Source organism: Chiloscyllium punctatum, chromosome 34 (genome assembly GCF_047496795.1).
Source record: "Chiloscyllium punctatum isolate Juve2018m chromosome 34, sChiPun1.3, whole genome shotgun sequence".
NCBI lineage: Eukaryota > Metazoa > Chordata > Chondrichthyes > Orectolobiformes > Hemiscylliidae > Chiloscyllium > Chiloscyllium punctatum.
Genome location: NC_092772.1, coordinates 56161938 through 56177495, shown reverse-complemented (window position 1 = coordinate 56177495; position 15558 = coordinate 56161938).

The following is a 15558-nucleotide window of genomic DNA, read 5'->3' as shown; positions in this document are numbered from 1 at the left end:
TGTGTGTGTGTGTGAAGGGGATGGGGTCGGTGTGTGTGAGTGAAGGGGATGGGGTCGGTGTGTGTGAGTGAAGGGGATGGGGTCGGTGTGTGTGAAGGGGATGGGGTCGGTGTGTGTGAAGGGGATGGGGTCGGTGTGTGTGTGAGTGAAGGGGATGGGGTCGGTGTGTGTGTGTGTGAAGGGGATGGGGTCGGTGTGTGTGTGAGTGAAGGGGATGGGGTCGGTGTGTGTGAAGGGGATGGGGTCGGTGTGTGTGTGAGTGAAGGGGATGGGGTCGGTGTGTGTGAGTGAAGGGGATGGGGTCGGTGTGTGTGAGTGAAGGGGATGGGGTCGGTGTGTGTGAGTGAAGGGGATGGGGTCGGTGTGTGTGTGTGTGAAGGGGATGGGGTCGGTGTGTGTGTGTGTGAAGGGGATGGGGTCGGTGTGTGTGAAGGGGATGGGGTCGGTGTGTGTGTGTGTGAAGGGGATGGGGTCGGTGTGTGTGAAGGGGATGGGGTCGGTGTGTGTGAGTGTGAAGGGGATGGGGTCGGTGTGTGTGAAGGGGATGGGGTCGGTGTGTGTGTGTGTGAAGGGGATGGGGTCGGTGTGTGTGAAGGGGATGGGGTCGGTGTGTGTGTGTGAAGGGGATGGGGTCGGTGTGTGTGTGAAGGGGATGGGGTCGGTGTGTGTGAGTGAAGGGGATGGGGTCGGTGTGTGTGTGTGTGAAGGGGATGGGGTCGGTGTGTGTGTGAGTGAAGGGGATGGGGTCGGTGTGTGTGTGTGAAGGGGATGGGGTCGGTGTGTGTGTGAGTGAAGGGGATGGGGTCGGTGTGTGTGTGTGAAGGGGATGGGGTCGGTGTGTGTGAGTGAAGGGGATGGGGTCGGTGTGTGTGTGTGTGAAGGGGATGGGGTCGGTGTGTGTGTGTGAAGGGGATGGGGTCGGTGTGTGTGTGAGTGAAGGGGATGGGGTCGGTGTGTGTGAAGGGGATGGGGTCGGTGTGTGTGTGTGCGAAGGGGATGGGGTCGGTGTGTGTGAAGGGGATGGGGTCGGTGTGTGTGAAGGGGATGGGGTCGGTGTGAGTGTGTGTGAAGGGGATGGGGTCGGTGTGTGTGTGTGAAGGGGATGGGGTCGGTGTGTGTGAGTGAAGGGGATGGGGTCGGTGTGTGTGAGTGAAGGGGATGGGGTCGGTGTGTGTGTGTGAGTGAAGGGGATGGGGTCGGTGTGTGTGTGTGTGAAGGGGATGGGGTCGGTGTGTGTGAAGGGGATGGGGTCGGTGTGTGTGAAGGGGATGGGGTCGGTGTGTGTGAGTGAAGGGGATGGGGTCGGTGTGTGTGAGTGAAGGGGATGGGGTCGGTGTGTGTGTGTGTGAGTGAAGGGGATGGGGTCGGTGTGTGTGAGTGAAGGGGATGGGGTCGGTGTGTGTGAGTGAAGGGGATGGGGTCGGTGTGTGTGAAGGGGATGGGGTCGGTGTGTGTGAGTGAAGGGGATGGGGTCGGTGTGTGTGAGTGAAGGGGATGGGGTCGGTGTGTGTGAGTGAAGGGGATGGGGTCGGTGTGTGAGTGAAGGGGATGGGGTCGGTGTGTGTGAGTGAAGGGGATGGGGTCGGTGTGTGTGTGTGTGAAGGGGATGGGGTCGGTGTGTGTGAAGGGGATGGGGTCGGTGTGTGTGTGAGTGAAGGGGATGGGGTCGGTGTGTGTGTGTGAGTGAAGGGGATGGGGTCGGTGTGTGTGAAGGGGATGGGGTCGGTGTGAGTGAAGGGGATGGGGTCGGTGTGTGTGAGTGAAGGGGATGGGGTCGGTGTGTGTGTGTGTGAAGGGGATGGGGTCGGTGTGTGTGAAGGGGATGGGGTCGGTGTGTGTGTGTGTGAAGGGGATGGGGTCGGTGTGAGTGAAGGGGATGGGGTCGGTGTGTGTGAGTGAAGGGGATGGGGTCGGTGTGTGTGAAGGGGATGGGGTCGGTGTGTGTGTGTGTGAAGGGGATGGGGTCGGTGTGTGTGAGTGAAGGGGATGGGGTCGGTGTGTGTGAGTGAAGGGGATGGGGTCGGTGTGTGAGTGAAGGGGATGGGGTCGGTGTGTGTGAGTGAAGGGGATGGGGTCGGTGTGTGTGAAGGGGATGGGGTCGGTGTGTGTGTGTGAAGGGGATGGGGTCGGTGTGTGTGTGTGAAGGGGATGGGGTCGGTGTGTGTGTGTGAAGGGGATGGGGTCGGTGTGTGTGTGTGTGAAGGGGATGGGGTCGGTGTGTGTGTGTGAAGGGGATGGGGTCGGTGTGTGTGTGTGTGAAGGGGATGGGGTCGGTGTGTGTGTGAGTGAAGGGGATGGGGTCGGTGTGTGTGTGTGTGAAGGGGATGGGGTCGGTGTGTGTGAAGGGGATGGGGTCGGTGTGTGTGTGTGAAGGGGATGGGGTCGGTGTGAGTGAAGGGGATGGGGTCGGTGTGTGTGTGTGTGAAGGGGATGGGGTCGGTGTGTGTGTGAGTGAAGGGGATGGGGTCGGTGTGTGTGTGAGTGAAGGGGATGGGGTCGGTGTGTGTGTGTGAAGGGGATGGGGTCGGTGTGTGTGTGTGAAGGGGATCGGGTCGGTGTGTGTGTGAGTGAAGGGGATGGGGTCGGTGTGTGTGAAGGGGATGGGGTCGGTGTGTGTGTGAGTGAAGGGGATGGGGTCGGTGTGTGTGAAGGGGATGGGGTCGGTGTGTGTGTGTGAAGGGGATGGGGTCGGTGTGTGTGTGTGTGAAGGGGATGGGGTCGGTGTGTGTGTGAAGGGGATGGGGTCGGTGTGTGTGTGAGTGAAGGGGATGGGGTCGGTGTGTGTGTGAGTGAAGGGGATGGGGTCGGTGTGTGTGAAGGGGATGGGGTCGGTGTGTGTGTGAAGGGGATGGGGTCGGTGTGTGTGTGTGTGAAGGGGATGGGGTCGGTGTGTGTGTGAGTGAAGGGGATGGGGTCGGTGTGTGTGAAGGGGATGGGGTCGGTGTGTGTGTGAGTGAAGGGGATGGGGTCGGTGTGTGTGTGTGTGTGAAGGGGATGGGGTCGGTGTGTGTGTGAGTGAAGGGGATGGGGTCGGTGTGTGTGTGTGTGAAGGGGATGGGGTCGGTGTGTGTGAGTGAAGGGGATGGGGTCGGTGTGTGTGTGAGTGAAGGGGATGGGGTCGGTGTGTGTGTGAGTGAAGGGGATGGGGTCGGTGTGTGTGTGTGTGAAGGGGATGGGGTCGGTGTGTGTGAAGGGGATGGGGTCGGTGTGTGTGTGTGTGGAGGGGATGGGGTCGGTGTGTGTGAAGGGGATGGGGTCGGTGTGTGTGTGAGTGAAGGGGATGGGGTCGGTGTGTGTGTGTGTGAAGGGGATGGGGTCGGTGTGTGTGAAGGGGATGGGGTCGGTGTGTGTGTGTGTGGAGGGGATGGGGTCGGTGTGTGTGTGAGTGAAGGGGATGGGGTCGGTGTGTGTGTGTGTGAAGGGGATGGGGTCGGTGTGTGTGTGAGTGAAGGGGATGGGGTCGGTGTGTGTGAAGGGGATGGGGTCGGTGTGTGTGTGTGAAGGGGATGGGGTCGGTGTGTGTGTGTGTGAAGGGGATGGGGTCGGTGTGTGTGTGAGTGAAGGGGATGGGGTCGGTGTGTGTGTGTGTGAAGGGGATGGGGTCGGTGTGTGTGAAGGGGATGGGGTCGGTGTGTGTGTGTGTGGAGGGGATGGGGTCGGTGTGTGTGAAGGGGATGGGGTCGGTGTGTGTGTGTGGAGGGGATGGGGTCGGTGTGTGTGAAGGGGATGGGGTCGGTGTGTGTGTGTGTGAAGGGGATGGGGTCGGTGTGAGTGAAGGGGATGGGGTCGGTGTGTGTGTGTGAAGGGGATGGGGTCGGTGTGTGTGTGTGTGAAGGGGATGGGGTCGGTGTGTGTGTGAAGGGGATGGGGTCGGTGTGTGTGTGAGTGAAGGGGATGGGGTCGGTGTGTGTGTGAGTGAAGGGGATGGGGTCGGTGTGTGTGAAGGGGATGGGGTCGGTGTGTGTGTGAAGGGGATGGGGTCGGTGTGTGTGTGAGTGAAGGGGATGGGGTCGGTGTGTGTGAAGGGGATGGGGTCGGTGTGTGTGTGAGTGAAGGGGATGGGGTCGGTGTGTGTGTGTGTGAAGGGGATGGGGTCGGTGTGTGTGTGAGTGAAGGGGATGGGGTCGGTGTGTGTGTGTGTGAAGGGGATGGGGTCGGTGTGTGTGAGTGAAGGGGATGGGGTCGGTGTGTGTGTGAGTGAAGGGGATGGGGTCGGTGTGTGTGTGAGTGAAGGGGATGGGGTCGGTGTGTGTGAAGGGGATGGGGTCGGTGTGTGTGTGTGTGGAGGGGATGGGGTCGGTGTGTGTGAAGGGGATGGGGTCGGTGTGTGTGTGAGTGAAGGGGATGGGGTCGGTGTGTGTGAAGGGGATGGGGTCGGTGTGTGTGAAGGGGATGGGGTCGGTGTGTGTGTGTGAAGGGGATGGGGTCGGTGTGTGTGAAGGGGATGGGGTCGGTGTGTGTGTGTGAAGGGGATGGGGTCGGTGTGTGTGAAGGGGATGGGGTCGGTGTGTGTGTGTGTGAAGGGGATGGGGTCGGTGTGTGTGAGTGAAGGGGATGGGGTCGGTGTGTGTGTGTGTGAAGGGGATGGGGTCGGTGTGTGTGTGTGTGAAGGGGATGGGGTCGGTGTGTGTGTGTGTGAAGGGGATGGGGTCGGTGTGTGTGTGTGTGAAGGGGATGGGGTCGGTGTGTGTGTGTGTGAAGGGGATGGGGTCGGTGTGAGTGAAGGGGATGGGGTCGGTGTGTGTGTGTGTGAAGGGGATGGGGTCGGTGTGTGTGAAGGGGATGGGGTCGGTGTGTGTGAGTGAAGGGGATGGGGTCGGTGTGTGTGTGTGTGAAGGGGATGGGGTCGGTGTGTGTGTGTGTGTGTGAAGGGGATGGGGTCGGTGTGTGTGTGTGTGAAGGGGATGGGGTCGGTGTGTGTGAAGGGGATGGGGTCGGTGTGTGTGAGTGAAGGGGATGGGGTCGGTGTGTGTGTGTGTGAAGGGGATGGGGTCGGTGTGTGTGTGTGTGAAGGGGATGGGGTCGGTGTGTGTGTGTGTGTGTGAAGGGGATGGGGTCGGTGTGTGTGAGTGAAGGGGATGGGGTCGGTGTGAGTGAGTGAAGGGGATGGGGTCGGTGTGAGTGAAGGGGATGGGGTCGGTGTGTGTGAGTGAAGGGGATGGGGTCGGTGTGTGTGAAGGGGATGGGGTCGGTGTGTGTGTGTGTGTGTGAAGGGGATGGGGTCGGTGTGTGTGAGTGAAGGGGATGGGGTCGGTGTGAGTGAAGGGGATGGGGTCGGTGTGTGTGTGTGAAGGGGATGGGGTCGGTGTGTGTGTGAGTGAAGGGGATGGGGTCGGTGTGTGTGAAGGGGATGGGGTCGGTGTGTGTGTGAGTGAAGGGGATGGGGTCGGTGTGTGTGTGAGTGAAGGGGATGGGGTCGGTGTGTGTGTGTGTGAAGGGGATGGGGTCGGTGTGTGTGAAGGGGATGGGGTCGGTGTGTGTGAAGGGGATGGGGTCGGTGTGAGTCAAGGGGATGGGGACGGTGTGTGTGAGTGAAGGGGATGGGGTCGGTGTGTGTGTGAGTGAAGGGGATGGGGTCGGTGTGTGTGAGTGAAGGGGATGGGGTCGGTGTGTGTGAAGGGGATGGGGTCGGTGTGTGTGAGTGAAGGGGATGGGGTCGGTGTGTGTGTGAGTGAAGGGGATGGGGTCGGTGTGTGTGTGTGTGAAGGGGATGGGGTCGGTGTGTGTGTGAGTGAAGGGGATGGGGTCGGTGTGTGTGTGAGTGAAGGGGATGGGGTCGGTGTGTGTGTGAGTGAAGGGGATGGGGTCGGTGTGTGTGAAGGGGATGGGGTCGGTGTGTGTGAGTGAAGGGGATGGGGTCGGTGTGTGTGAAGGGGAAGGGGTCGGTGTGTGTGTGTGAAGGGGATGGGGTCGGTGTGTGTGAAGGGGATGGGGTCGGTGTGAGTGAAGGGGATGGGGTCGGTGTGAGTGAAGGGGATGGGGTCGGTGTGTGTGTGTGTGAAGGGGATGGGGTCGGTGTGAGTGAAGGGGATGGGGTCGGTGTGAGTGAAGGGGATGGGGTCGGTGTGTGTGTGTGAAGGGGATGGGGTCGGTGTGAGTGAAGGGGATGGGGTCGGTGTGAGTGAAGGGGATGGGGTCGGTGTGTGTGTGTGAAGGGGATGGGGTCGGTGTGTGTGAAGGGGATGGGGTCGGTGTGTGTGTGTGTGAAGGGGATGGGGTCGGTGTGTGTGTGTGTGAAGGGGATGGGGTCGGTGTGTGTGTGTGTGAAGGGGATGGGGTCGGTGTGTGTGAGTGAAGGGGATGGGGTCGGTGTGTGTGAAGGGGATGGGGTCGGTGTGTGTGAAGGGGATGGGGTCGGTGTGTGTGTGAGTGAAGGGGATGGGGTCGGTGTGTGTGTGAGTGAAGGGGATGGGGTCGGTGTGTGTGAGTGTGAAGGGGATGGGGTCGGTGTGTGTGTGTGTGAAGGGGATGGGGTCGGTGTGTGTGTGTGTGAAGGGGATGGGGTCGGTGTGTGTGAAGGGGATGGGGTCGGTGTGTGTGAAGGGGATGGGGTCGGTGTGTGTGAAGGGGATGGGGTCGGTGTGTGTGTGAGTGAAGGGGATGGGGTCGGTGTGTGTGTGAGTGAAGGGGATGGGGTCGGTGTGTGTGAAGGGGATGGGGTCGGTGTGTGTGTGTGTGAAGGGGATGGGGTCGGTGTGTGTGTGAGTGAAGGGGATGGGGTCGGTGTGTGTGTGAGTGAAGGGGATGGGGTCGGTGTGTGTGTGAGTGAAGGGGATGGGGTCGGTGTGTGTGTGTGTGAAGGGGATGGGGTCGGTGTGTGTGTGAGTGAAGGGGATGGGGTCGGTGTGTGTGAAGGGGATGGGGTCGGTGTGTGTGAAGGGGATGGGGTCGGTGTGTGTGTGTGAAGGGGATGGGGTCGGTGTGTGTGTGTGTGAAGGGGATGGGGTCGGTGTGTTTTTGAGTGAAGGGGATGGGGTCGGTGTGTGTGTGAGTGAAGGGGATGGGGTCGGTGTGTGTGAAGGGGATGGGGTCGGTGTGTGTGTGAGTGAAGGGGATGGGGTCGGTGTGTGTGTGTGTGAAGGGGATGGGGTCGGTGTGTGTGTGTGAAGGGGATGGGGTCGGTGTGTGTGAAGGGGATGGGGTCGGTGTGTGTGAAGGGGATGGGGTCGGTGTGTGTGTGTGAAGGGGATGGGGTCGGTGTGTGTGAAGGGGATGGGGTCGGTGTGTGTGAAGGGGATGGGGTCGGTGTGTGTGAAGGGGATGGGGTCGGTGTGTGTGAAGGGGATGGGGTCGGTGTGTGTGAAGGGGATGGGGTCGGTGTGTGTGAAGGGGATGGGGTCGGTGTGTGTGAGTGAAGGGGATGGGGTCGGTGTGAGTGTGTGAAGGGGATGGGGTCGGTGTGTGTGAAGGGGATGGGGTCGGTGTGTGTGAAGTGGATGGGGTCGGTGTGTGTGAAGGGGATGGGGTCGGTGTGAGTGTGTGAAGGGGATGGGGTCGGTGTGTGTGAAGGGGATGGGGTCGGTGTGTGTGTGTGAAGGGGATGGGGTCGGTGTGTGTGTGAGTGAAGGGGATGGGGTCGGTGTGTGTGAAGGGGATGGGGTCGGTGTGTGTGTGTGTGAAGGGGATGGGGTCGGTGTGTGTGTGTGTGAAGGGGATGGGGTCGGTGTGTGTGAAGGGGATGGGGTCGGTGTGTGTGAAGGGGATGGGGTCGGTGTGTGTGAAGGGGATGGGGTCGGTGTGTGTGAAGGGGATGGGGTCGGTGTGTGTGAGTGTGAAGGGGATGGGGTCGGTGTGTGTGTGAGTGAAGGGGATGGGGTCGGTGTGTGTGAAGGGGATGGGGTCGGTGTGTGTGTGTGAAGGGGATGGGGTCGGTGTGTGTGTGAGTGAAGGGGATGGGGTCGGTGTGTGTGAAGGGGATGGGGTCGGTGTGTGTGTGAGTGAAGGGGATGGGGTCGGTGTGTGTGTTTGTGAAGGGGATGGGGTCGGTGTGTGTGTGAGTGAAGGGGATGGGGTCGGTGTGTGTGAAGGGGATGGGGTCGGTGTGTGTGTGTGTGAAGGGGATGGGGTCGGTGTGTGTGAAGGGGATGGGGTCGGTGTGTGTGTGTGTGAAGGGGATGGGGTCGGTGTGTGTGTGTGAAGGGGATGGGGTCGGTGTGTGTGTGTGAAGGGGATGGGGTCGGTGTGAGTGAAGGGGATGGGGTCGGTGTGTGTGAAGGGGATGGGGTCGGTGTGTGTGAAGGGGATGGGGTCGGTGTGTGTGAAGGGGATGGGGTCGGTGTGTGTGAGTGAAGGGGATGGGGTCGGTGTGTGTGTGAGTGAAGGGGATGGGGTCGGTGTGTGTGTGTGTGAAGGGGATGGGGTCGGTGTGTGTGTGTGTGAAGGGGATGGGGTCGGTGTGTGTGTGTGTGAAGGGGATGGGGTCGGTGTGTGTGAAGGGGATGGGGTCGGTGTGTGTGTGTGTGAAGGGGATGGGGTCGGTGTGTGTGAAGGGGATGGGGTCGGTGTGTGTGTGTGTGAAGGGGATGGGGTCGGTGTGTGTGTGTGTGAAGGGGATGGGGTCGGTGTGTGTGAAGGGGATGGGGTCGGTGTGTGTGTGTGAAGGGGATGGGGTCGGTGTGAGTGAAGGGGATGGGGTCGGTGTGAGTGAAGGGGATGGGGTCGGTGTGTGTGTGTGTGAAGGGGATGGGGTCGGTGTGTGTGAAGGGGATGGGGTCGGTGTGTGTGAAGGGGATGGGGTCGGTGTGTGTGAAGGGGATGGGGTCGGTGTGTGTGAAGGGGATGGGGTCGGTGTGTGTGTGTGTGAAGGGGATGGGGTCGGTGTGAGTGAAGGGGATGGGGTCGGTGTGTGTGTGTGAAGGGGATGGGGTCGGTGTGTGTGAAGGGGATGGGGTCGGTGTGTGTGAGTGAAGGGGATGGGGTCGGTGTGAGTGAAGGGGATGGGGTCGGTGTGTGTGTGTGTGAAGGGGATGGGGTCGGTGTGTGTGAAGGGGATGGGGTCGGTGTGTGTGAAGGGGATGGGGTCGGTGTGTGTGAAGGGGATGGGGTCGGTGTGTGTGTGTGTGAAGGGGATGGGGTCGGTGTGTGTGTGTGTGAAGGGGATGGGGTCGGTGTGAGTGAAGGGGATGGGGTCGGTGTGTGTGAGTGAAGGGGATGGGGTCGGTGTGAGTGAAGGGGATGGGGTCGGTGTGTGTGAGTGAAGGGGATGGGGTCGGTGTGTGTGTGTGTGAAGGGGATGGGGTCGGTGTGTGTGTGAGTGAAGGGGATGGGGTCGGTGTGTGTGTGAGTGAAGGGGATGGGGTCGGTGTGTGTGTGTGTGAAGGGGATGGGATCGGTGTGTGTGTGAGTGAAGGGGATGGGGTCGGTGTGAGTGAGTGAAGGGGATGGGGTCGGTGTGTGTGTGTGTGAAGGGGATGGGGTCGGTGTGTGTGTGAGTGAAGGGGATGGGGTCGGTGTGTGTGTGTGAAGGGGATGGGGTCGGTGTGTGTGTGTGTGAAGGGGATGGGGTCGGTGTGTGTGTGAGTGAAGGGGATGGGGTCGGTGTGTGTGTGAGTGAAGGGGATGGGGTCGGTGTGTGTGTGTGTGAAGGGGATGGGGTCGGTGTGTGTGAAGGGGATGGGGTCGGTGTGTGTGTGTGTGAAGGGGATGGGGTCGGTGTGTGTGTGTGTGAAGGGGATGGGGTCGGTGTGTGTGAAGGGGATGGGGTCGGTGTGTGTGTGTGTGAAGGGGATGGGGTCGGTGTGTGTGTGAGTGAAGGGGATGGGGTCGGTGTGTGTGTGTGAAGGGGATGGGGTCGGTGTGTGTGTGTGTGAAGGGGATGGGGTCGGTGTGTGTGTGAGTGAAGGGGATGGGGTCGGTGTGTGTGTGTGTGAAGGGGATGGGGTCGGTGTGTGTGAAGGGGATGGGGTCGGTGTGTGTGTGTGTGAAGGGGATGGGGTCGGTGTGTGTGAAGGGGATGGGGTCGGTGTGTGTGAAGGGGATGGGGTCGGTGTGTGTGAAGGGGATGGGGTCGGTGTGTGTGAAGGGGATGGGGTCGGTGTGTGTGAAGGGGATGGGGTCGGTGTGTGTGTGTGTGAAGGGGATGGGGTCGGTGTGTGTGTGTGTGTGTGTGAAGGGGATGGGGTCGGTGTGTGTGTGAGTGAAGGGGATGGGGTCGGTGTGTGTGAAGGGGATGGGGTCGGTGTGTGTGAAGGGGATGGGGTCGGTGTGTGTGAAGGGGATGGGGTCGGTGTGTGTGAAGGGGATGGGGTCGGTGTGTGTGAAGGGGATGGGGTCGGTGTGTGTGAAGGGGATGGGGTCGGTGTGTGTGAAGGGGATGGGGTCGGTGTGTGTGAAGGGGATGGGGTCGGTGTGTGTGAAGGGGATGGGGTCGGTGTGTGTGAAGGGGATGGGGTCGGTGTGTGTGAAGGGGATGGGGTCGGTGTGTGTGTGTGTGAAGGGGATGGGGTCGGTGTGTGTGAAGGGGATGGGGTCGGTGTGTGTGTGTGTGAAGGGGATGGGGTCGGTGTGTGTGTGTGTGAAGGGGATGGGGTCGGTGTGTGTGTGTGTGAAGGGGATGGGGTCGGTGTGTGTGAAGGGGATGGGGTCGGTGTGTGTGAAGGGGATGGGGTCGGTGTGTGTGTGTGTGAAGGGGATGGGGTCGGTGTGTGTGTGTGTGAAGGGGATGGGGTCGGTGTGTGTGTGTGTGAAGGGGATGGGGTCGGTGTGTGTGTGTGAAGGGGTGGGGTCGGTGTGTGTGTGTGAAGGGGATGGGGTCGGTGTGTGTGTGTGAAGGGGATGGGGTCGGTGTGTGTGTGTGAGGGGGATGGGGTCGGTGTGAGTGAAGGGGATGGGGTCGGTGTGTGTGAAGGGGATGGGGTCGGTGTGTGTGAAGGGGATGGGGTCGGTGTGTGTGAGTGAAGGGGATGGGGTCGGTGTGTGTGAGTGTGAAGGGGATGGGGTCGGTGTGTGTGAGTGAAGGGGATGGGGTCGGTGTGTGAGTGAGTGAGTGAAGGGGATGGGGTCGGTGTGTGTGTGTGTGAGTGAAGGGGATGGGGTCGGTGTGTGTGTGTGTGAAGGGGATGGGGTCGGTGTGTGTGTGAGTGAAGGGGATGGGGTCGGTGTGTGTGAGTGAAGGGGATGGGGTCGGTGTGTGTGAGTGTGAAGGGGATGGGGTCGGTGTGTGTGAGTGAAGGGGATGGGGTCGGTGTGTGTGTGTGTGAAGGGGATGGGGTCGGTGTGTGTGAGTGAAGGGGATGGGGTCGGTGTGTGTGAAGGGGATGGGGTCGGTGTGTGTGAAGGGGATGGGGTCGGTGTGTGTGTGTGTGAAGGGGATGGGGTCGGTGTGTGTGTGTGTGAAGGGGATGGGGTCGGTGTGTGTGTGTGTGAAGGGGATGGGGTCGGTGTGTGTGTGAGTGAAGGGGATGGGGTCGGTGTGTGTGTGTGAAGGGGATGGGGTCGGTGTGTGTGTGTGTGAAGGGGATGGGGTCGGTGTGAGTGAAGGGGATGGGGTCGGTGTGTGTGTGTGAAGGGGATGGGGTCGGTGTGAGTGAAGGGGATGGGGTCGGTGTGTGTGTGTGAAGGGGATGGGGTCGGTGTGTGTGAAGGGGATGGGGTCGGTGTGTGTGTGTGAAGGGGATGGGGTCGGTGTGTGTGAAGGGGATGGGGTCGGTGTGTGTGAAGGGGATGGGGTCGGTGTGTGTGTGTGTGAAGGGGATGGGGTCGGTGTGTGTGTGTGTGAAGGGGATGGGGTCGGTGTGTGTGTGTGTGAAGGGGATGGGGTCGGTGTGTGTGTGTGAAGGGGATGGGGTCGGTGTGTGTGTGTGAGGGGGATGGGGTCGGTGTGTGTGAAGGGGATGGGGTCGGTGTGTGTGAAGGGGATGGGGTCGGTGTGTGTGTGTGTGAAGGGGATGGGGTCGGTGTGTGTGAGTGAAGGGGATGGGGTCGGTGTGTGTGTGTGAAGGGGATGGGGTCGGTGTGTGTGAAGGGGATGGGGTCGGTGTGTGTGTGTGTGAAGGGGATGGGGTCGGTGTGTGTGTGTGAAGGGGATGGGGTCGGTGTGTGTGTGTGAAGGGGATGGGGTCGGTGTGTGTGTGTGAAGGGGATGGGGTCGGTGTGTGTGAAGGGGATGGGGTCGGTGTGTGTGTGTGTGAAGGGGATGGGGTCGGTGTGTGTGTGTGAAGGGGATGGGGTCGGTGTGTGTGTGTGTGAAGGGGATGGGGTCGGTGTGTGTGTGTGTGAAGGGGATGGGGTCGGTGTGTGTGTGTGAAGGGGATGGGGTCGGTGTGTGTGTGTGTGAAGGGGATGGGGTCGGTGTGTGTGTGTGTGAAGGGGATGGGGTCGGTGTGTGTGTGTGAGGGGGATGGGGTCGGTGTGAGTGAAGGGGATGGGGTCGGTGTGTGTGAAGGGGATGGGGTCGGTGTGTGTGAAGGGGATGGGGTCGGTGTGTGTGAGTGAAGGGGATGGGGTCGGTGTGTGTGTGTGAAGGGGATGGGGTCGGTGTGAGTGAAGGGGATGGGGTCGGTGTGTGTGTGAGTGAAGGGGATGGGGTCGGTGTGTGTGTGAGTGAAGGGGATGGGGTCGGTGTGTGTGTGAGTGAAGGGGATGGGGTCGGTGTGTGTGTGAGTGAAGGGGATGGGGTCGGTGTGTGTGAGTGAAGGGGATGGGGTCGGTGTGTGTGTGTGTGAAGGGGATGGGGTCGGTGTGAGTGAAGGGGATGGGGTCGGTGTGTGTGTGTGAAGGGGATGGGGTCGGTGTGAGTGAAGGGGATGGGGTCGGTGTGTGTGTGTGAAGGGGATGGGGTCGGTGTGTGTGTGAGTGAAGGGGATGGGGTCGGTGTGTGTGTGTGAAGGGGATGGGGTCGGTGTGAGTGAAGGGGATGGGGTCGGTGTGTGTGTGTGTGAAGGGGATGGGGTCGGTGTGTGTGAAGGGGATGGGGTCGGTGTGTGTGAGTGAAGGGGATGGGGTCGGTGTGTGTGTGAGTGAAGGGGATGGGGTCGGTGTGTGTGTGTGTGAAGGGGATGGGGTCGGTGTGTGTGTGTGTGAAGGGGATGGGGTCGGTGTGTGTGTGTGTGAAGGGGATGGGGTCGGTGTGTGTGTGTGTGAAGGGGATGGGGTCGGTGTGTGTGTGTGTGAAGGGGATGGGGTCGGTGTGTGTGTGTGTGAAGGGGATGGGGTCGGTGTGTGTGTGTGTAGGGGATGGGGTCGGTGTGTGTGAAGGGGATGGGGTCGGTGTGTGTGTGTGTGAAGGGGATGGGGTCGGTGTGAGTGAAGGGGATGGGATCGGTGTGTGTGTGTGAAGGGGATGGGGTCGGTGTGTGTGTGTGTGAAGGGGATGGGGTCGGTGTGTGTGTGTGTGAAGGGGATGGGGTCGGTGTGTGTGAAGGGGATGGGGTCGGTGTGTGTGAAGGGGATGGGGTCGGTGTGTGTGAAGGGGATGGGGTCGGTGTGTGTGTGTGTGAAGGGGATGGGGTCGGTGTGTGTGTGTGAAGGGGATGGGGTCGGTGTGTGTGTGTGTGAAGGGGATGGGGTCGGTGTGTGTGAAGGGGATGGGGTCGGTGTGTGTGAAGGGGATGGGGTCGGTGTGAGTGAAGGGGATGGGGTCGGTGTGTGTGTGTGTGAAGGGGATGGGGTCGGTGTGTGTGAAGGGGATGGGGTCGGTGTGTGTGTGTGTGAAGGGGATGGGGTCGGTGTGTGTGTGTGTGAAGGGGATGGGGTCGGTGTGTGTGTGTGTGAAGGGGATGGGGTCGGTGTGTGTGAAGGGGATGGGGTCGGTGTGTGTGAAGGGGATGGGGTCGGTGTGTGTGAAGGGGATGGGGTCGGTGTGTGTGAAGGGGATGGGGTCGGTGTGTGTGAAGGGGATGGGGTCGGTGTGTGTGAAGGGGATGGGGTCGGTGTGTGTGAAGGGGATGGGGTCGGTGTGTGTGAAGGGGATGGGGTCGGTGTGTGTGAAGGGGATGGGGTCGGTGTGTGTGAAGGGGATGGGGTCGGTGTGTGTGAAGGGGATGGGGTCGGTGTGTGTGAAGGGGATGGGGTCGGTGTGTGTGAAGGGGATGGGGTCGGTGTGTGTGAAGGGGATGGGGTCGGTGTGTGTGAAGGGGATGGGGTCGGTGTGTGTGAAGGGGATGGGGTCGGTGTGTGTGAAGGGGATGGGGTCGGTGTGTGTGAAGGGGATGGGGTCGGTGTGTGTGAAGGGGATGGGGTCGGTGTGTGTGAAGGGGATGGGGTCGGTGTGTGTGAAGGGGATGGGGTCGGTGTGTGTGTGTGTGAAGGGGATGGGGTCGGTGTGTGTGTGAGTGAAGGGGATGGGGTCGGTGTGTGTGTGAGTGAAGGGGATGGGGTCGGTGTGTGTGAAGGGGATGGGGTCGGTGTGTGTGAAGGGGATGGGGTCGGTGTGTGTGAAGGGGATGGGGTCGGTGTGTGTGAAGGGGATGGGGTCGGTGTGTGTGAAGGGGATGGGGTCGGTGTGTGTGAAGGGGATGGGGTCGGTGTGTGTGAAGGGGATGGGGTCGGTGTGTGTGTGTGTGAAGGGGATGGGGTCGGTGTATGTGAGTGAAGGGGATGGGGTCGGTGTGTGTGTGAGTGAAGGGGATGGGGTCGGTGTGTGTGTGTGTGAAGGGGATGGGGTCGGTGTGAGTGAGTGTGAAGGGGATGGGGTCGGTGTGTGTGAAGGGGATGGGGTCGGTGTGTGTGTGAGTGAAGGGGATGGGGTCGGTGTGTGTGTGAGTGAAGGGGATGGGGTCGGTGTGTGTGTGAGTGAAGGGGATGGGGTCGGTGTGTGTGTGTGTGAAGGGGATGGGGTCGGTGTGTGTGTGAGTGAAGGGGATGGGGTCGGTGTGTGTGAAGGGGATGGGGTCGGTGTGTGTGAAGGGGATGGGGTCGGTGTGTGTGTGTGTGAAGGGGATGGGGTCGGTGTGTGTGTGTGTGAAGGGGATGGGGTCGGTGTGTGTGTGTGTGAAGGGGATGGGGTCGGTGTGTGTGAGTGAAGGGGATGGGGTCGGTGTGTGTGTGTGTGAAGGGGATGGGGTCGGTGTGTGTGTGTGTGAAGGGGATGGGGTCGGTGTGTGTGTGTGTGAAGGGGATGGGGTCGGTGTGTGTGTGAGTGAAGGGGATGGGGTCGGTGTGTGTGTGAGTGAAGGGGATGGGGTCGGTGTGTGTGTGAGTGAAGGGGATGGGGTCGGTGTGTGTGTGAGTGAAGGGGATGGGGTCGGTGTGTGTGAAGGGGATGGGGTCGGTATGTGTGTGAGTGAAGGGGATGGGGTCGGTGTGTGTGAAGGGGATGGGGTCGGTGTGTGTGAGAGAAGGGGATGGGGTCGGTGTGTGTGAGTGAAGGGGATGGGGTCGGTGTGTGTGTGTGAAGGGGATGGGGTCGGTGTGTGTGAAGGGGATGGGGTCGGTGTGTGTGTGAGTGAAGGGGATGGGGTCGGTGTGTGTGTGTGAAGGGGATGGGGTCGGTGTGTGTGTGTGAAGGGGATGGGGTCGGTGTGTGTGTGTGTGAAGGGGATGGGGTCGGTGTGTGTGAAGGGGATGGGGTCGGTGTGTGTGTGAGTGAAGGGGATGGGGTCGGTGTGTGTGAAGGGGATG